The sequence below is a fragment of the Schistocerca nitens genome, chromosome 3, assembly GCF_023898315.1.
Source record: "Schistocerca nitens isolate TAMUIC-IGC-003100 chromosome 3, iqSchNite1.1, whole genome shotgun sequence".
NCBI classification, from domain to species: domain Eukaryota; kingdom Metazoa; phylum Arthropoda; class Insecta; order Orthoptera; family Acrididae; genus Schistocerca; species Schistocerca nitens.
Window position 1 is genome coordinate 442,750,473 of NC_064616.1, and position 21,820 is coordinate 442,772,292.

Below are 21,820 nucleotides of genomic sequence, written 5' to 3' on the forward strand. Positions count from 1 at the left end.
GCCATCGGTGTTTGCTAAAGTTAACCAGAGGGTTGTATTACAAGGTTACTGCAGCATTTAAATTCACATAATTTGCTGTCAAATGTACAGTTTGGTTTTAGAAATGGCTTAACAACTGAAAATGCTATAGTCTCTTTTCTCTGTGAGGTTTTGGACGGATTAAATAAAAGGTTGCGAACGTTAGGTGTTTTCTTTGATTTAACGAAGGCTTTTGACTTTGTTGACCACAAAATATTACTGCAGAAGTTGGAACATTATGGAGTAAGGGGAGTAGCTTACAATTGGTTCACCTCTTACTTTAAGAACAGAAAGCAGAAGGTAATTCTCCGCAATATTGAGAGTGGTAATGATGTTCAGTCCCAATGGGGCACTGTTAAATGAAGCGTTCCCCAAGGGTCGGTGCTGGGGCCACTGCTGTTTCTTATTTATATAAATGATATGCCTTCTAGTATTACAGGTGATTCAAAAATATTTCTGTTTGCTGATGACACCAGCTTGGTAGTGAAGGATCTTGTGTGTAATATTGAAACATTATCAAATAATGTAGTTCATGAAATAAGTTCGTGGCTTGTGGAAAATAATTTGATGCTAAATGACAGTAAGACTCAGTTTTTACAGTTTCTAACTCACAATTCAACATAAACTGATATTTTAATCAGACAGAATGGACATGTTATAAGCGAGACGGAACAGTTCAAGTTCCTAGGCGTACGGATAGATAGTAAGCTGTTGTGGAAAGCCCATGTTCAGGATCTTGTTCAGAAACTAAATGCCGCTTTATTTACCATTAGAACAGTATCTGAAATAAGTGACATTTCAACACGAAACGTAGTCTACTTCGCATATTTTCATACGCTTATGTCATATGGTATTATTTTTTGGGGTAATTCTTCTGATTCAAAACGGTTATATTTGGCTCAAAAACGGGCTGTTCGAGCTATGTGTGGTGTAAATTCGAAAACCTCTTGTCGACCCCTATTCAATAGTCTGGGAATTTTGACATCGCCCTCACAGTATATATTTTCTTTAATGTCGTTTGTTGTTAGCAATATTAGCTTATTTCCAAGAGTTAGCAGCTTTCACTCAGTTAATACTAGGCAGAAATCAAATCAGCATCTGGAATGCACTTCCTTGACTCTTGTGCAGAAAGGAGTGCACTATCCTGCTGCATCCATTTTCAGTAAGCTACCACAAGAACTCAAAAATCTTAGCAGTAGCCCAAACGCTTTCATGTCTAAACTGAAGAGTTATCTCATGGCTCACTCCTTCTATTCTGTCGAGGAGCTCCTGGAAGAGCTAAAAAATTAAGCAAATTCCAGTGTTACATTCTTGATTTTCTTTGTTTAAACTAACGACTTGTCGCCTGAATATGTTTCTTATATTTCATTTTATGTGTTTCTACAATCTACAACTGAATATGTTTCTTATATTTCATTTTATCTGTTTCTACAATCGTGTTATAATTTCATGTATTGACTCGTTCCATGACCATGGAGACTTCTCCTCAATGTGGTCCCACGGAACAATAAATAAATAAATAAATAAATAAATAAAATATTTGGTTTGTGGGGCTCTCTACCGCGCTGTTATCAGCTCTCGTACAAATTCCCAATATTTTCACAGTCCAGTCACGCCACCTCTCCAGAATGATGTTGAAAATGATGACAACACAAACGCCCAACCCCCGAGTGGAGAAAGTCAGCGACCCGGCAGGGAATCGAAACAAGAACTCCGTGATCCAGAGGGAGCAATGCTAGCCACTAGACCACGAGCTGAGGACTGATGTTCCTTCAGTCGCATGTTAAAAGTGCTCTCTGTGTGACCGGTGTAGAGACAGTGGTAATTTGACAAATGGCTGAGCCAGTGTGCCTGTTGTGGGTCCTAGCATTGTGGTGAATTACACGGTCAGTCACAGTTTCTTTCGTAAAAATTTTATAGGTAATCTTTTTGTTTTGCAAAATGATTTTTAAATATAAAAAACAGTAACGTAAAGTTATTGTGGTGCTCTAACGAAAATGTCATGTTCAGATCTTGGTGGAACTGCTGTACTTGGTTCTTAGTACCACTGTAGAGAAGTAACATTTGTGGCAAACATTGATATAGAGGTAAGGGGGAAAATTGGTGCTCACCGTTGTTGACAAAAATATTGGCAGTAACCCCAGCTAAGGAAGATCCCATGGCCAACTCTTCTGTCTGCTTGTATATAACGTTATTAAAGTACGAAGGGCGTTTACTAAGTAATGCAACATCTTTTTCTTCTCGGCCAATTACAGTTGAAAATTGCGTAATTTGTTGTGTGACGTCATGGAACATTCCCACTCCAACCCCTATAGATTCATGAAATTCCGAAAGGTGGCTGCGCTATACGTAGTCTTCAAAAGTGCGTCTGTAATGGAAGTGCGTTCCAACCAGAAAGATGTCATTGCGCTTCCTTTGGCCGAGTATCAGGGCCTTGCGGATACTCATAGGCACTTGCGGAACGTCTACAGAGACCGGTCAGCGAACAAAAGCGGGGTGAGTTGTAGGGGCGAGACATCTGTCATCATCGTTACACGGCCGCGCAGACCTGTCCAATCTCCCGGGTGCCGACCGGGGCCCACAGCTGTGACTCCTCCAATGTAGAAACGTTTCTAGGTGCTTCAGTCCGGAACCGCGCTGCTGTTACAGTCGCAGCTTCGAAGCCTGCCTCGGACGTGGATGTGTGTGACGACCTTCGGTTAGTTAGGTTTAAATATTTCTAATTCTAGGGACTGATGAACTCAGATGTTAAGTCCCATAGTGCTTGGAGACAATTGAACCATCTGAACTCTCAATCGAGTTCATAGACGGATCACAAGCAAACAACTCGGTGCGTGACTGTACGTCTCTGATGGCAGTGCTGGCATATTTCTACACTAGTACGCAAAGGTGTGTGCTCGATGAGTTTCTCGCTGTATAACGGAAAATTATAAACAGCGACGAAGGGCCATCTGCGCGCAGTTGCTTGCGCGTTACGAGGTTTATCGTGACAATTTTTGTAGAACATCGTCAAGGGCGATGAAACACGGGTTCACCGCTTCTAACCGGAAACAAAAAGGCAATCCATGGAGTGGCGCCACGCCACCCTGATCCGAAGAAAAATGTCGTAGCTGCAACCTCACTGTTCGTTGTCCTCCATCATGGTGTAAAATCAACTCTCACGTGTATTGAGCTACCCTAAGGAAATTGAAGAAACGACTACAGCGTGTTCGTCGCCACAAAAATTCAAACGAACTTCTCCTTGTGCTTGATAACGCAAGTCTGCGCATCCGAGAAGAACTCAAAAAAACTTCATTGGACTGTTCTTCCTCTTTCTTTCTCACATAGCCTACAGGCCGGTGACACACGTGTCGACTTCATCTGATTAGCCCAATGAACATGCACTCCGTCGGAAGCAGTACATGGATGATGGGCAAGTTATTGGCGCAGCAAGGCGTTGACTCTGACGTCGACCGTTAGAGTGATACCATGTTGAAATACAGGCCTTCTCCGTAAGGTGGCGTAAGGCCGTCGTATTAAGAGGAGATTATGTTGAAAAATAGGCTTTTGTAACCAAAAGAGAAGGGCATACTACGGTGTATTGGAATCCCGAATAAAGCTACCCAGCTTCCAGAAAAAAAATATGTTGCATTATTTATTGAACACCCCTTGTGATATTTATGAAAGAGAGAAATTTATCAATTTATTGCAACTCGAAGATAGCGTGCAACATTAATGTTGATTCTATAATCAAGGAAACTACATTGGTAGAGATGTTTGTATACATGTTGGTGACATTCAATCTAACTAAGTAAGTGTCATGGGCAATGGTGGTCTGATTTAAAAGTCTGATGAAGTCGTCCCTATTTTTCTTAGTATTACAGATGCGAAAATAATAATGCTACCTCAGGAACCAATTTAGCTCTTTAGCTAATCACGAGAACAGATTGCATCAACAATTGGTGGGTGACTTAGTGTCCATAGGCACAAAGGACTTCTTTTGGAAAAAGGGATTAAAAAATTCTATTTTTTTAATTACTTTCTGCAACAGACACGAGTTTAGCAGAAGAATCAAAAGGCAAAAGGGCAAAACGAGTTGTAATGAAAAGGATAAAATTCAGAGCTTATTGCATGCAATCAGTTTCATATAACAGACATATGGCCCCTGTACGCATATGTGATGAGAACTTGGTTAAGCTCAAGGCTTTTTTATTAATTGTACTTAAAGTGACATGCTCTTTTCTAAGAAATGGTGAGCTCAGAGGTCCTACGGAATCCTGGTTCTGCCCATTCTGTCTTTTTTTTTAATACCTTATTAAGCTTAGGAGTGATATGATTTGTAGCAGAGGCATCACATGTAACTTGTTCCGAGGTGTCAATAGTGTAAAGTACAAGTGATGTAGTTGCAAAATGGTTCAAATGGCTCTGAGCACTATGCGACTTAACTTCTGAGGTCATCAGTCGCCTAGAACTTAGAACTAAGTAAACCTAACTAACCTAAGGACATCACACACATCCATGCCCGAGGCAGGATTCGAACCTGCGACCGTAGCGGTCGCTCGGCTCCAGACTGTAGTGCCTAGAACAGCACGGACACTCCGGCCGGCTGTAGTTGCCTTGTCGTAAAATTCGACACTGGTATTGTAGGACTGACTAATGTTTAATAAACCCATTTTGTCATAATTAAAATCAATACTAGAACAGTTTTCAAATTTCTTGTGCAAACGAAAGTTTCATTTCAGAATTTTTATAGGTTCTAGCTGGTCAAACCTCACTCCTAACCTTAAGCCTCCTCTCGTGAAAAAAGGTTATCAATAATACGTATGACATGCGTTTATGTAAAATCAAAATTGTAAGAATTAAGTTCTTTAGCCAGTCCCTAATTTAGAATGTAAATTTCGTTACATAAAAAGACTTTTTTAGAATTTAAAAACATTATTTCTATTTAAATGGCTGTTTTGATCCGCAGATGTACATAATGTGGTGAACTACTGTTGGTTCTGTTAAACAATAGTTTGATAAAACAGAAAATGACACTGTACTTGTGATACCTCTTTTTAAAAGAAATGGGAGCTGATGTCGAAAGGATGGTTTTGCGTAAGTTGAGAAACTTGTAGTACGTTCTAGCTGCTCCACACGGTACTTTAATGCGTAAGATTTGGTTATAAAGACATTCGTAACTGAGCTTCATAGTAGCTTCAGACTGTTAATAGCTTCCATTGTAAATAGCTTTATTGGTTCAAAATTGCGACCGATTTTGTTCAATTACAATCCCATTTTCACGTGCACAAGACTTGAAAAAGGAAAATGAAGAAATTATAATATGAGAATTAGAACATTCAACACTCGTCTGTTATATTAATAGCGGGGATTCGCGACCCATCTACAAATGTGAGGCTGATACGTTCAGGTAATTCACAGTGAAATACTGGTGGCGCACCAGATAGCCAAAAAATACCATTTTTAACGGATAGTTGGGCACTTTCACTATTTATGCCCAAGTACATATTTTCAACTTATTTTAATATTTTGACTATGTACATTTAACCCCCTTTTTTCACTTATATATCATGTTTCCACAATTTGTTAACGTTCTGTTTAGTGGGTCACCTATTATGCTATCCGCCACTAGATAGCTTCAAGTTCCTTTGTAATACGACGGTAGCTAATTTTCGTGTATGACTGCCTCCTACCACCATGTCACTCCGTATCTCGGCCTCACATATAACTGTCACCTGTAATCACAGTGTGCGGTGGCCACGCATCTCACGGTGTAAGTTATCTTACGTTGTTCGGTGATGTTATCTTAGGACTGCTCTCTCTTTTTTCTTTTGATGACCCCGCACTTTTCTTAAGTTATTTTGCGGATATATGATGCGACACCCGAGATTGGTGACCCAGAATAACTATTGAATTATCACAGCGAAGCAAAGAGCGCTGACGGGTCTGATAAACGAAGGCAAATGCGCTGATACACCGAGGACCACTGGGTCATATTTGCAGCCTCGGCTCATTGAATAACGAAGCTTTTAGAGATCAAAGACATATTCAGTTGTGCTGACATTTTGTCCATGTCCCTAGAATCTGAGGGAATGACAGTCTATTGAGCTCAAATGAAATCACGACAAGCCGAACGATGATGACCTCCCTGCTACATGTTTGCTAACTTCAAGACCGAGATGCAGCCAACCCGTAAGTATATTGCAGTTGTGTTACGCTGTTTCTGCCTATTGGTTGATGACAGATGAGAAGAATGGGGTGCGGCCAGCCCTCCGCCATTATGGGTCGTTGCAGATGATCTGCAAGCTGCCATCTCCACACTGACAAGGCGTGGCGCATTCACGCAGCCACTTGGCCGACTCCTGATCATCTGCTCCAGTCTTGATCGATCCGTGGGCGATGAACAGGCTCTGTAGTCCTCACGGTAACCGACATCATGGACCCACTTGGGAATGCGACGGCCTTCTTTCGAGAGTGTTCATGTGGCAGTCACACTCTATCAGAGGACATTTGGTAGCTGACTTCTCGTCGTCCTGCCACCAGCACAGCAGGCGGCTGTGGCACTGACCTCACGATTCGCTGTCTACATCTACATCTACATCTACATTCATACTCCGCAAGCCACCCAACGGTGTGTGGCGGAGGGCACTTTACGTGCCACTGTCATTACCTCCCTTTCCTGTTCCAGTCGCGTATGGTTCGCGGGAAGAACGACTGTCTGAAAGCCTCCGTGCGCGCTCTAATCTCTCTAATTTTACATTCGTGATCTCCTCGGGAGGTATAAGTAGGGGGAAGCAATATACTCGATACCTCATCCAGAAACGCACCCTCTCGAAACCTGGCGAGCAAGCTACACCGCGATGCAGAGCGCCTCTCTTGCAGAGTCTGCCACTTGAGTTTATTAAACATCTCCGTAACGCTATCACTGTTACCAAATAACCCTGTGACGAAACGCGCCGCTCTTCTCTGGATCTTCTCTATCTCCTCCGTCAACCCGATCTGGTACGCATCCCACACTGATGAGCAATACTCAAGTATAGGTCGAACGAGTGTTTTGTAAGCCACCTCCTTTGTTGATGGACTACATTTTCTAAGCACTCTCCCAATGAATCTCAACCTGGCACCCGCCTTACCAACAATTAATTTTATATGATCATTCCACTTCAAATCGTTCCGCACGCATACTCCCAGATATTTTACAGAAGTAACTGCTACCAGTGTTTGTTCCGCTATCATATAATCATACAATAAAGGATCCTTCTTTCTATGTATTCGCAATACATTACATTTGTGGACATCATCACTTTTTCGTGGCACACGCATTTATACCTGGCTGTTGCCCACCACTCTTAAGACACTTATAACTTTGTACACCTTACGCTATAAATAAACGATATTTCAGATATCACTGTGTCACTGACGTCCCCGGGTGTGACCCGCGCTGGATTAGCCGAGCGGTCTTCGGCGCTGCAGTCATGGACTGTGCGGCTGGTCCCGGCGGAGGTTCGAGTTCTCCCTCGAGCATGGGTGTGTGTGTGTGTGTTTGTCCTTAGGATAATTTAGGATGAGTAGTGTGCAAGCTTAAAGACTGATGACCTTAGCAGTTAAGTCCCATAAGATTTCACACACATTTTTTCCTCCGGGTGAGAACTGGACCACTCACACCCATTCCGTGCTCGACCTCCTGTTCACAATGTGAGTCCAACTCCCTGGCTCGCAACGATGTGTTCCTGAGTACACTATCCTATAGATACAACCCTCTCTCATACTGCGTACTATTGGTTTTATAGTATCACATGGACATGATATTTGATAGTTACAATATTGTCGAACAGGACAAATAAATCATTTTATTTAAATAACAGAAAGCGTCAGTGGAAGCTTAACGTCCTTTAGTGAGTATTCGATATGAAAATGGCACTGCATTGATGGGGAACGTTATACATGATCTCGACAAACTTTTTCATATTTTTCGTCACTACATCAATAAATGAGGCACAAATATTAATATTAACGAATTACAAATGCATAATAACACAAAATCTACTGCAGGTTTTATGTTATACTAAAATGTTTGTCTTACATCCAGCAGATAAACTCGCTTTGGTGAAATTAGGTGTAAAAATAAAGGCTAAGTCATATAACAGAATTGGTGGTAAATATGTCGTTTTTTTAACTCCATAACGAATGGTAATCAAAGCAAGACACGGATTGACACTTGAGGAAACTACCATAGTTATGTAGAGTGAATCATACACATATTTTCTTTTGAGAAACATCAGTGTGTCTGCAATACATTGTTCTTGTCGACCGAAACACATTTCCTACATGCTTATACTACTTCTATACATCTTCCAGGTTAAATCGGATTTAAGTTACATAAAATACGTGTGACTGGACATTAGGGAAAGAAAAGAAGCATGCATCACATCGTTTTGCGGAATTATGTCACTAATATAGCAATCGTGTAGTGTTTACACTTTTCACTAAATGTGCTTATAATTGAAAGCTATTAATGACTGTGATAATACTTACTGTCGAAAGCAATAATGATGATCCGAAAGCGTGCAATTAATTGGCATTATGAATCTTCTCCTAGAGTTTTTATCCTCTACGGAATGTAAAAGCCGTCAAAGTAAATCAGTTGCGAAAGCTGGAGGCCGGAATTGTCACTTAATGACATTACGAAACATAATTTGATTGCCTTCATTACATCTGGCCACAAGCATAGGAGGCACAAATTACAGTACAGAAATTGAGTCTCGGGCTACTTTCCTCACAGGACCACATACAAATAAAGCTGACAGACACCTGAAATGTAACAGTGAATAGCAGGATATACAGAGGAGTCATCTATTGTTACCCTGTGACATGAACCTGTGAACTACGACGCAGGTCCTGGGAATAACTTAACGAGGAAGAATTAGCGAGAATAGACACACAGCATTTCGCAGCGACTGTACGCGTGGCAGTCTCGATGGGAGACAGCCGTCTCAAATTTTCCCGGGGAAACAGGCGATGAAGATGCAGCAAGCTGACTGCCGGTTGTCTCCGACCGACCTCATCAAGGGTGAAATACCGTAAGAGGAGACTGTTCCCATCTGGCGCACCGCGGACAAATTAAAATATTTTCCCTCACTGACGCACAGGTCGTTGCCGAGGGCAGATGCGACCAAGGAATGTATCATTCACTCTTTAGGGCTTCCTGTTTGCAGTTTCTAAATTAAAAAATGTCGAGACCTGCAGATTGCTGGTATAGTTTACTAACATACGTTTTTGTAATACCTGACCTGTGGAAGTTGACAAAATCTCCGAGAGCAATTTACGGGCAGTGTTTTCTGTGGGATTGGTATTGATAAAGCGAATGTTAAACATGTCAAGAATATATTAGAAGCCAGTGAAATTCATTTCGAAAGAACTACAGACAGTCGGTTTTGGAAATGATTCTATGAACAAATTTATCTGGTTCGCGCAGAACTCGTGTGAAGGAAGTGTTTGTTCCCACCGCATAAACCGTTATATATACGAGAGTAAGCTGACATTTGTTCCTTGGTATTTTGTGAATCAGTAGGATGTGCCGGAAAAACTAGATACCGGTATAGAATGTTGTAAACAAACTCCAGAAAATATGAATGCGAAACGAGACTAAATTGGTGAGTAGATTCCTACAGGAAAACTGTCTTCAGTACAGACTGCAGAATGAGTAACTTTTACAGACCTCGAGAAACTGGCTAGTAAGTAAAAAAAACCTGCCTTATACTTAAAAAATATTAATTATAAACTTGCTAGTCTGACCACTTCGGACCAAAATATCGAAATGTTCGAAGGAACTGAAATAAAAACGCTACCCCTTACATTTGCAGTGTTTATTAGCACTGGAACCATTAATTCTGACAGTTTTCAAAGCCTTCGAAATGCTAGGAGCCACGAGATACGGCACTATCTGCGCAGGTTTAGAATGTACGAAATGCAGTTTGTTGATGTAAAAGGTGTAAAACTGATGATTTTGTTGATAATTGCATCAGAGAACTGCGGAACCCGTTGGGGGTTGCGTTTCCGCCTACAGTAAGGTTATTTCTTTGATATATTCTATCTACGGTTAATGGAAGTTTTAAAAGTAGTTTCCCTGCCCCTGTAGGTGACTAGTAGATAGTGTCGGAAGTTCCATGCGGCTTTTCGCGGATGATGCTGTTGTATACAGAGAAGTTGCAGCATTAGAAAATTGCACCGAAATGCAGGAAGATCTGCAGCGGATAGGCACATAGACAAATGTAATGCTTGCTAATCTTTATTGCATGATTGTATGATAGCGGAACAAACACTGGTAGCAGTTACTTCTGTAAAATATCTGGGAGTATGCCTACGGAACGATTTGAAGTGGAATGATCATATAAAATTAATTGTTGGTAAGGCGGGTGCCAGGTTGAGATTCATTGGGAGAGTCTTTAGAAAATGTAGTCCGTCAACAAAGGAGGTGGCTTAGAAAACACTCATTCGACCTATACTTGAGTATTGCTCATCAGTGTGGGATCCGTACCAGGTCGGATTGACAGAGGAGATGGAGAAGATCCAAAGAAGAGCGGCGCGTTTCGTCATAGGGTTATTTGGTAACCGTAATAGCGTTACGGAGATGTTTAGCAAACTCAAGTGGCAGACTGTGCAAGAGAGGCACTCTGCATCGCTGTGTAGCTTGCTGTCCAGGTTTCTAGAGGGTGTGTTTCTGGATGAGGTATCGAATATATTGCTTCCCCCTACTTATACCTCCCAAGGAGATCACGAATCTAAAATTAGAGAGATTTGAGCGCGCACGGAGGCTTTCCGGCAGTCGTTCTTTCCGCGAACCATACGCGACTGGAACAGGAAAGGGAGGTAATGACAGTGACACGTAAAGTGCCCTCCGCCACACGTCGTTGGGTGGCTTGCGGAGTATAAATGTAGATGTAGATGTATGCGGAAGAATGCTTCGTACGTTGCTTCCTCAGACAGGAAAACAACCACATGAATGTATAAGAAGAAAACCGTAGTCTTAGAGACCAGTGCATATTCAACGCTAAATTCCCATAATAAAGGATGCATTATGATAGGACAAATATGAAACTGCAAATTATTAGGTGATTTTGTTAAAAAAATCGCACTATCTGCGTCCATATTTACCCAACAATTAAATTAATATAGGTGCCTTGATGATTCCCCTTTGAGTAAAAGACGATTTCCTGTTAAAATAAAATTTTCATGTTGTAAAAGAAGGCCATTAAGCAGATAGAACGGGCGTGGGCTAGAAACTTTTGGGTTCCTAACGTTCCATCTAGAGCTGCGCTTGAAGTGCTCCTGGAGACGCTGAGTCTTGCCGACCGACGAATCGGACGTCGGAGAGTGACTTAAATACTATGTAAGATGGGCGTAGACTAGCTTACACTCGATCAGCTGAGATATTCGAATATATGGACACTAACTTTACGAAATCGATAAGTAAGGTTTTATCCTTGGCAAACGACTATCATTTGTTAATATTTATCAGTGGCAAGCGGTATCTCTGCTGAGCATGTGTAAACTAGACCATGTCCATTTTACACAGCATTTAAGTCGCTTTCCGGCGTCCGCCTCCTCAGTTGGGAAGAGTCACAGTCGCCAAGAGTAGTTCCGAAGATGTCCAGCGCAGCTCTGGACGAAACGTCAGGCGCCGAAAAGTTTCTTGGATCACGGTCGTAAAACCCGGAAGCCTAACCAACAGCTTTAACTTCTGAGTTCATAATATACTACGACCCTTATTTTAATGTCCTGAAACATTTTCCTTTTCCCGCGTCTTGCCATCCTGATTTAGGTTTTCCGTGATTTCCCTAAATCGCTCCAGGCAAATGCCGGGATGGTTCCTTTGAAAGGGCACGGCTGACTTCCTTCCGCGTCCTTCCTTAATCCGATGAGACCGATGACCTCGCTGTTTGGTCTCTTCCCCCAAACAACACCAACAAACCCCATTTTCCTTTAAATGAAATCTGAGTCATACGTCAACAGCAAACGGGAGGTTACTAACTTTTACCTTGTAATGACTAGGAAACAGCGCAACGGAATAATAAAAGGAGGTTTAACGTAAGCTATAAGTAAATGACTTGAAACCATAACCTTTGCAACAAATCTCTTGTAGCTACTACCGATCTATGTTAATGAATCACTCCTTGTAAGAATAATCCTTGAAATCAAATGTACTTGTATATGGTACCCCACAACACGTAATAAAATGAAATGAACTCATATGGTAGGTAAGTATCGGCATCTTCGTTACTGTAAAAAGGTGCCTTGAAGTTCCACTGCGCTTGGTCCTTGCCTTGTTAGCTGAAAATTTAATTTAAAAGTAAAGTATTCCCTCTGCTGAAGGCACATCATTCTCTTTCAGCTTGAGATATAATGAAACAGAATGTAATTCTCTCATGAACGTCGTTCTCAAGTAAGCACACGTGGGAATGTGAATAAAGATGAGAACAGTTTCATTTACTTCGTCAGAGGCGCAAGCTACAAATACTGAATAAGCGTGAATATAATGCTCATAAAATGAATACGAAGTCTCGTGTTTTACAAACAAGTTCCCTTCAGCGAACCACTTGAGTTTTCATGAACACACATTTGCAGAAGACAGAAAAAAAATCGTATATTCATATTAACGCTCGTAATATTATTTAACGGCTGCAGAAGCAATGACACACACAACTGGCTGACCGAGATGAATGAATAGAAAATGGATATTATTCTCACGTGTTCCTGACAAGTTGTGAAACCGAATAAAGATACTTAACATTGCTACCACGAAATACAGTTACAAAGTATCTCACGTGAATATATCCGGAAAACCAAATAGCATGCAATTACGCAAAGGCCACACAAGCAACCATATTACAAAAATCCTAGATGATGTCACTTCATTGTGTCCATTTCGTTATCACAGTACGAGCATCTATACAGAATACAGTGACGGATAAAAAATCGCAACACCAAGAAGGAATTGTGCTACATAAACATCTACATCTGAAAAATGATGTCTTTTCAGACTTCGCTCCAGTCGCGTAAGAGTGGCGCTAGTACCGCCACTATGAGGATGTAAGTCAGGTTTGCTTTCAAATACACGTTGTAACGGTCGTGAGCGTTAGGTACCTTTGAGATGGACTTGGTGAGTTGATGTTAGTCAAGAATGCCTTCAAGGCGACAAAGACGCCATTATCTTGTGCAACTGGTCCCGGCGGAGGTTCGCGTCCTCCCTCGGGCATGGGTGTGTGTGTTTGTCCTTAGGATAATTTAGGTTAAGTAGTGTGTAAGCTTAGGGACTGATGACCTTAGCAGTTAAGTCCCGTAAGGTTTCATACACACACGCCATTATCAACACCTCAGTGAGTTTGAACGCGATCGTGTAATAGAGCTGCAAGAAGCTGAATGTTCCTTCTGCGATACTGCAAGTAGACTAGGAAGGAACGTAGTCACCGTACATGACCGCTGGGAGCGGTGGTCACGGAATGTACGATAATGACACAACGAACTGTCAGAAATCGGCTACTTCAAAGATAGCTCCGAGACACCATTTGCGACTTCAATGGTATCAAGCTGAAGCTCATTGGAAGGCAGGGTGGAAGTCTGATGTGTTTTCCAATGAAACCTGGTTCTGCCTCGGTGCCATTGATTGCCTTGTGTTGACTAGAGGGAGGCCAACAGAGGGCCTGCAACCAACTTTTCTGCGTGCTAGACACACTAGACCTACCATTGGAGTTATGGTCTAAAGTGCGATTTTAGCAGGAGCACTCTCGTGATTATCCCATGCACCCTGACTGCCAAACTGTACGTCAATCTGGTGATTCGACCTGTTGAGCTGCCATTCATGAACAACACTCCAGGAGGGTTTTCCAGCAGGATAACGCTGACCCACATACTGCTGTGGTAACCCAACATGCTCTACAGAGTGTCGACACGTTGCCTTGGCCTGGTTGATCACCAGATCTGTCTCCAATCGAGCACATATGAGTCATCATTGGACAACTCCAGCGTAATCCACAAGCAGCCACAACCGTCGCTGTATTGAGAGACCAAGTGAAACAGGCATGGAACTCTATCCCACAGGCTGATATCCAGTACAATACAAAACATGCGCGTTTGCATACTTGGATTCAACATTTTGGCTGTTACACAGACTATTAATGTACCTACATTCTACCTTTGCAATGACCCATATCGCGCTCACATTAATCTGTTATTTTGCAATGCTAATCACTTAAGTATGTTACTTAGACAAATGTATTCCCGAAATTTCATTACTCTATGGTTGCTATGTCTGACGGGTAGTGGTTGCTTGTAAAGAATAGCTTTAGCTCGCAGTTTCAGTTAAATCATTTAATCTGTAAAGAGTCTGATGGTGAACACGCATGGTCGGAAACATTGCAATTAGTACTATTCATGTCACGCAGGGGCGTGACGTGAATAGTACTAATTGTAATGTTATGTTTTACTTACAATGTGCGTGGTTATTTCCAAGTGACTGACTACATGTGACACATGTTGTATTGCCAAATACTACTGGCGTTAAGCGTAATGTGGCAGAGGAGAATGCTCTATCATCTAAAGTAGTTGCTCTTATTGAGGAGGCCTACTTGCGTGTAGCAAATATACTGCATCGCTGCATGGACTAACAGGCTTAGGCCAACTACAGCAGAAATTATGACAACACCGATTAGAAAAAAATTATTAAAAGCAATTATACGTTATGTAACTTGAGCGTGAAGAGGATGCGTTGCAGCGTAGAACAGTGTTCACTTGCATTGATATGTTTCTGAACGCTGGTCCAGTCCTCTATCCAGCGAATGAGTTCGAATGGTGTAACATGTATATTATGTAGTTATGCTCTTTTGGGAAGCGCCTGTAGGTAAGTCCTGATGCTGTCTGAGGCACGCTGTTGATGCTATCAAGCTATGTGTTGACACATTTTTTATTTCCAAACTTCTGTGTTTTACAGTGTCTGTATGTTACTCTAAAATGTCTGAAGGACATTGTAAAGTATCGTAGAGACATTGTGAAAAACAAACGCTGGAAAATTAAGCCGGCCGCGGTGGTCTAGCGGTTCTAGGCGCTCAGTCCGGAACCGCGCGGCTGCTACGGTCGCAGGTTCGAATCCTGCCTCGCGCATGGATGTGTGTGACGTCCTTAGGTTAGTTAGGTTTAACTAGTTCTAAGTTCTAGGGGACTAATGACCTCAGAAGTTGAGTCCCATAGTGCTCAGAGCCATTTGAACCATTTTTTCGAAAATTAAAAAAAAAATGGTTTGCCTTCCTAGACGGGCTAAAACGACGATAACGCGCTGATGACCTCGATGTTGAGCGCCCATAAGCCTCCCCCCCCCCCCAACCGATAACAACATTGTCTCTACCTGTTATGGGAGTCACATAACGTGCGAGCGTTAGGGGATTTAGACAGTGTGACATATGGAGGTCTGGATCGGCCCAGGGACCGTGGACGAATGGCCGAAGTGGTGAGGCGACCGCTCGCGATAAGCGAGACATCTGGGTTGGAGTTCCGGTCCGACTCAAATTTTCACCTCACATTAATTCGCAATTGAGGAATCAGTCTTGCAATATTTATTGCAAATATGGATATTCTGTTCAGACACGCATGCACGTCTGAAGCACATTGCAAAGTATTTTACAGGAACTGTAAACCACAGACATTGTAAAAGGAAAATATGTCGTACATGGCGAGACGAGGTAAAACGACAATTATAACACAGTGTCTCCCTGCTGCAGGAACCACATAATGGGTGAGTATTTTGAGATATGGTCAGTGTGGCATATGGAGGCGTGGATCGGTCCGGGGAGAGTGGACGAATAGCTGAAGTGGTAAAGCGACCGCACGTAATAAGCGGGACCTCCGAGCTGGAGTCCTTGTCCGACTCAATTTTCACTTGTCACTAACAAACTTTTCCGTGATATTAATCTGAATTATTAACTGGCGAATCAGTTTCCTAAAATGTGACACAATGAGTGTCGCTGTGTGTCGGCTTCTGTCTGTGTTTCGAGGGTGGAAGTATACTTTTGAAATATTTGGGTGACGTAAGGCGGTAGCCTAATATAGACCGTGTTATGTGCTCCCTCTACAGCATCCAACCATAATAGTGATGCACCTCTCTGAAGGCCGGTCTTGTCATGTAGTGTCCTCTCAGTATATGGCTGTGTGCCGTATCTGTGGAGGACACAGCATCCCACCCCTGGGCTGGGTGGGTGCGGGAGTGAAGCTCATGAAGCTTGCTCCGTTAGCTTCATACTTTTCTCTATTTTCCGACGTGCGAGCAATGCTAGATGCACACGTGTTGCCCCCGTAGCATCGGCCAGCAGCACCCGAGGGAAACTGTATCCAATATCCCTGGACGATAGGGCCGTCAATCAAGCTAATCAGCGACGTTTACGTCCACATCTTCTTTTCAGCCGGGCTCGCAGCATAAAATACATTATAATGTGACGTTTTATGATGAATTATTCCAGACAACCTACAAATATTTTAATCAGTAGTGCTTCTCCCTTACTACAAGCGTGTTTCGGCTATAGCGTCATTCCCAAGTAAACCTGTAGATGTTACAGTTGGTGAAACTACTTACATTTTTCAAAATTGAACATAAAACGTCAGTTTAGACATATACTAAAGTCTGTCAAGAATAGACGCCCATGTTGCATCAGTGAGTAATCTGTTAACTGTCTATTTACTGCTAGACAGTTATAACTTACAACTTATTGCTAGACTTTTAACAGTCTAGCAATAAATAGACAGTCGACAGTTTACTCACTGTTGCAGTATGGGCGTCTAACTAGACTAAGAATATATGTAAACTGACGCTTATGCACAACTTTTATAAAAGGAGAGTCAACAAGTGTAACATTTACAGTGGCGCTGTAGCCGAAACAGGCTTGCTGTAAGGAAGACGCGCTACTGATTAAAATATCTGCAGCTTCCCTGGAACAATTCCTTACAAAAACCGCTTATCTTCGTCAGCGGGGTGTCGTCAGTTTGCTGCAGCAGGGCCCTGCTGCCGGTGACGAATGCTGGGGCGACTGCTAGCTGTAATTGTAGATCCCCAAGGTAGCTGGCTTCATCGGACACATGTAAGCCTGTAAATGAAAACAGTCTAAGACTTTCGCGTATGTATGTATGCTATCATTGTGTCTTGATTTAGTTTCTGTGTCGTGTTATGAGACCGTTATTAATTCGGACTCTGCATATTACAATTCCCAAATGTTTTTCACGCTTTTGTACATGGTATTGCGTGCATGATCAGTGACTCGAAAAATTTTGTTCTTGTCAGCTAGAGATGCTCTGCTGGTGGATACACACGTGGCTTCAGTATTGACAGCAACCTATGATGCGGTCTCAAATGAAATTTTTCTGGAAGAAATGTGTTCGGAATAGAGAATACCATTAGAGTGCTGCTGCGCAGTTTGTTTGTGACAAGTGAAAATTTGTGCTGGACCAGGATTCGAAACCTAACTTCTCGCTTTACTCAAGAGATCGCCTTAACTGCTTCATTTTTTTCATTTAACTGCTTATTTCATTCTGAGAGAAAATGTATTTCCATTTAAACACCGCAGATTTTCCCAGTCTTTAATGAATAAGTAGCACTTTTAGTCTTCCATATGCTCTGTCTGCTGCTACTTGAAAATAGAAATCTTAATTATTAAACTGATTATTTGAATATTTTATTAATTGCAACAAGACAAGTGTAATCACTGAGGACTTTTTGGTTTAAATTCTCTTCAGAAAAAACTTCGGATTAGCTTCAGGATCCCATAGAAAATTAATTATCTTGTAACTGCTTCTCTCTGGCAACAACGGATTCTTCAAATTGAATCCTGTACGTTGTGCCATTGTGCCAGTGCGCTGTCACCTGTGCTGGAAATCCACATCCAGTAAGAAAAACGTCCATGATATTAGCAATAAAAACACAATTACAATTTCCGTTGTCCTATGGAATAAATGTAAAGTTATTGGCAAGTTGTTTTTTCTCTTTTATGAGGTACACTGTATCATAATCATTAGCATGTTTTACTTTATCTACTTCCTTTAAAAACAGAGGCACCCAAAGCGTTGATTTAACGAATAAAATAACAGTTAATACTTTGACGTCACATCTGCAGTTTCTTTCCCGGACAAAGAGAAGGTCTATGAGTAATATATCGATATGTTATCCCATGTCAGTAAGTTTACTTTGTAGTTCTGGAATGGTGAGCACCCCATTATGGCAGTATTGGAGAATTTCTGAGAACAGAGAAGCATAACAGCTAAGACTGACTACACTCTTCCCTCGAATAAGTGGCCTATCCAGTATATTTGATCTAGTACGAATTTTTGATATTTTAACTGTCGATCCTGGACGATTCCGAAATTCAACTGTTCAGCCGGTAACACCAACGCATAATTTCCTGCTTCTAACACTCACGGCAATCTAGTTATCGTTCTACATTTCTGATCATTTCCTTCTTACCTAGTTAAAGCTGTACAATACTGATCCGGCTATCCGAGCACGCCTCCGGGGCGACCCAGTCTCCATGTCACTTAGTATCTGCGTCCTACACTCGTACAACTGCTGTGAAACCTTGTATACCACAGAAAACCGTCTATGAGTTTAAATGGACATAGTGTTACGTATATATAGCTATTATCATTGAAGTAACATGATGATCTGATAACTGTTATTCCAGTAACACAAATGAATAGCTAAGATGATTTTGGACCTGGTGATTGACTGATCCGTTACAGCTGTATATTATGTTATGCAAATCTAAACATTCATTAAATTGTACAAGACTACCTCCACAAAATAACAGTCAGTTATATTCACACTCAAATATTTTCTATTAGTTTCTTATCACTATCTAAATTCAGATTACATACAGTTTTAGATCTAAGCCACTTGAACATGTAATAAACATTGAGATCTTCCTCTTTCTTCTTGTGGAATCCATAGTCATCCAGTCCATCATGACATACTTGGGAATAATTAGTTCCAGAATATTTAAAACATCAGGGCTTGGTATATTTAATGAATTTACCAATGTCGTGCAGCCATCATTCTACTTTCACATCGAGCCAGTGGATATATTGAAAGCGTGGGCAAATGCTTTAGTGTTCATATATTTATGATATGAGGTTTGCTATGCTTTCAGCTACCTAGTTCTGGCTGTTTTTCAAGATCATCGACTAATCTGACCACATGGACCATGGTGGAGTGAGTGATATTACTTTGTCCCCTCCTCCCAGTTAATAAACAGAGGCTCATTGTCTTTTAGCCCTCCCCCCCCATGTGACACATAACTGAGGTGAACTATTATGCGGTGCATGATACTTGTAACTTCAGCTCCTCTCAGTAAATAGAACAGCGGATAATTTTGTCTGTCGTTGTCGACAATCTTAATTAACTAACAGCCTCATATACAGAAACTTTGTAATTTATCTCACATATCTACGAGAATTATCCTGTGAACAATGTGTACTTATGCCATTGGCTAAGTACCTGGATATGCAACCTGAGGCAAACTTTTGTATCAATAAGCAACAATAAAAGAGATCACTCAACTAATACGACGTATCTGGCAAACTGAGAAAATACCTAAGGACTGGGCAACTGCCCGAATTAAACCATTGCATAAAAAAGTGGATATAACCGATGTTAATAATCACCGATGAATCTCTCTTCTCTCAGTCACATAAAAAATTCCCTCCCAGTATTTACTTGATCGAGCATAACGACAATCAGAATCTAAAACTGGTGAATGCCAAACAGGCTTTAGACCAAGCAGATCCTGTCTGGAACAAATTCTTAATTTAAATCTAATCCCTAGGCCCCAAAAGATTTCTAGCAATAATACGTAGGTTTGTGGATTTTAAAAAGCTCTACTACTCAGTTGATCATGAATCCCTTTTTCAGATTTTAAAGGAACAAGAGCTAGTTAATAAAACTCTAACACGTTTTAAGGAAACATTAACTGACTGTAGCTCTAAAGTTAAATTCATGGGAGAAATTTCTGAACCATATGATATAAAGAGTGGTGTTAGAGACGGAGATGGACTCTCCTCATTACTGTTTAAGTGTGTTTTGGAAAAGGCAATTACAGAATGGCGAGAGCAAAAGTCGAGTCGAAGGATAACTTAGTCAATCAATTTAGGTAGAAGTAATATTGGAGTAGACTGCCTTGCATTTGCAGATTATCTGGCAATTTTAACTAGGGATATTACCATAGCTCAAAAACAAATTGAAATTCTTAAAGAATTTGCGGAAGAAGTGGATCTACAAATATCATTCAAAGAAACGGAATATATGACACGCAACAAAAGAGCATCAAAGTTTTTGAACATGAAATATGGAAAAATAAAAAGGGTTTCTCAGTGTAAATACTTGGGGGAAATCATACAAGAAAACGGTTTGGAAAAACTGCAAACGAAGCTCGCTGTCAAAAAATGTCAACTGCATTCGGATTAACGCAAAATATTCATAGTAACAAATGGTTTTCCAAATTCAGTAAACTTAGTTATTACAGCACTGTAATCAAACCTGAATGTCTTTATGGAGCAGAAACTTTAATTTTAAATAGAAAGAGAGATATTGAAAAGATTCAAAAGGCAGAAAAAAGATTATCAGGAAAATATTAGGCCTCAAAACTACTGATGGAGAAACTTATAGACTGACAAGTGATAAGGAAATAGAAGAATATACATCGTAAAACGAAGACTTAAATTTTATGGGCGCATTAAACGAATGGCATCCACGAGGTTGACAAAACGAATAATAGAGTTCTAGAAAACGGAAGTAAGGCCAAAATTCAGCCAATTCTCTGCGATTAAGGAGGACCTTGAAGTAGTCGGTATAACTCAGGCTGACGTCACAGGTAGAGAAGACAGACAAAAGATATTTGACTGGAAAGTTGGTCAGAGGGAAATTGGTAAACGTACTGGAACACAGTGGTCTGGTGAAAGAAAGAGACTTCATTTTGAAAGAATGAAACAAATTTGGACACAAAGGAAGGCCAACCATCAAAACCGACGTTGATTGATTGTTGGGCCCACAAGTGAATAATAGTAAATAAGGAACATTAGAAGTCATTTTATAGCCTTCTGTAGTGTAAGCAGTGATGCCAGAATGCTTTTGCTCAGTCTCCATGACGTTGGATATGCCAGGACTTAGCTAGCTTTACATAGTCATTTTACAACTGTCAAACTTTAGTCAGGTCACATGTGCTATGACTGTTAGTTCTTTTGTATCTAGGTGCTCACAGTCTTTTAAGTGACCTTACATTTTAATGTGTTGTTGACATAACCCTGATGAAGTTACAGAAACAATATTTTACTAATTTTTAGTATTTTCGCCTCTAACGTTAAAATTACAAGGACCAAGGAAACCATGCCTGAAGAGGGCTTTAATATCTATATAATAACTGACGTTGAGCAGCCGGCCGGTGTGACCGCACGGTTCTAGGCGCTTCAGTCTGGAACCGCGCGACCGCTACAGTCGCAGGTTCGAATCCTGCCTCGGGCATGCATTTGTGATGTCCTTAGGTTAGTTAGGTTTAAGTAGTTCTAAGTTCTAGGGTACTGATGACCTCAGATGTTAAGTTCCATAGTGCTCAGAGCCATTTGAACTTTTATTTTATTTTGTTTTATTTTATTTATTTATTTATTTATTTATTTATTTATTTTTTGAGGTTAAGCACATGAACTAACATACATGTAAATAAGTTATTAGGAGTTTCCTTAAGCTTCAGCTTGTTTGAAGCATTATTTTCAAGTATTACTTATGGTCGTTTCACTTGCACCA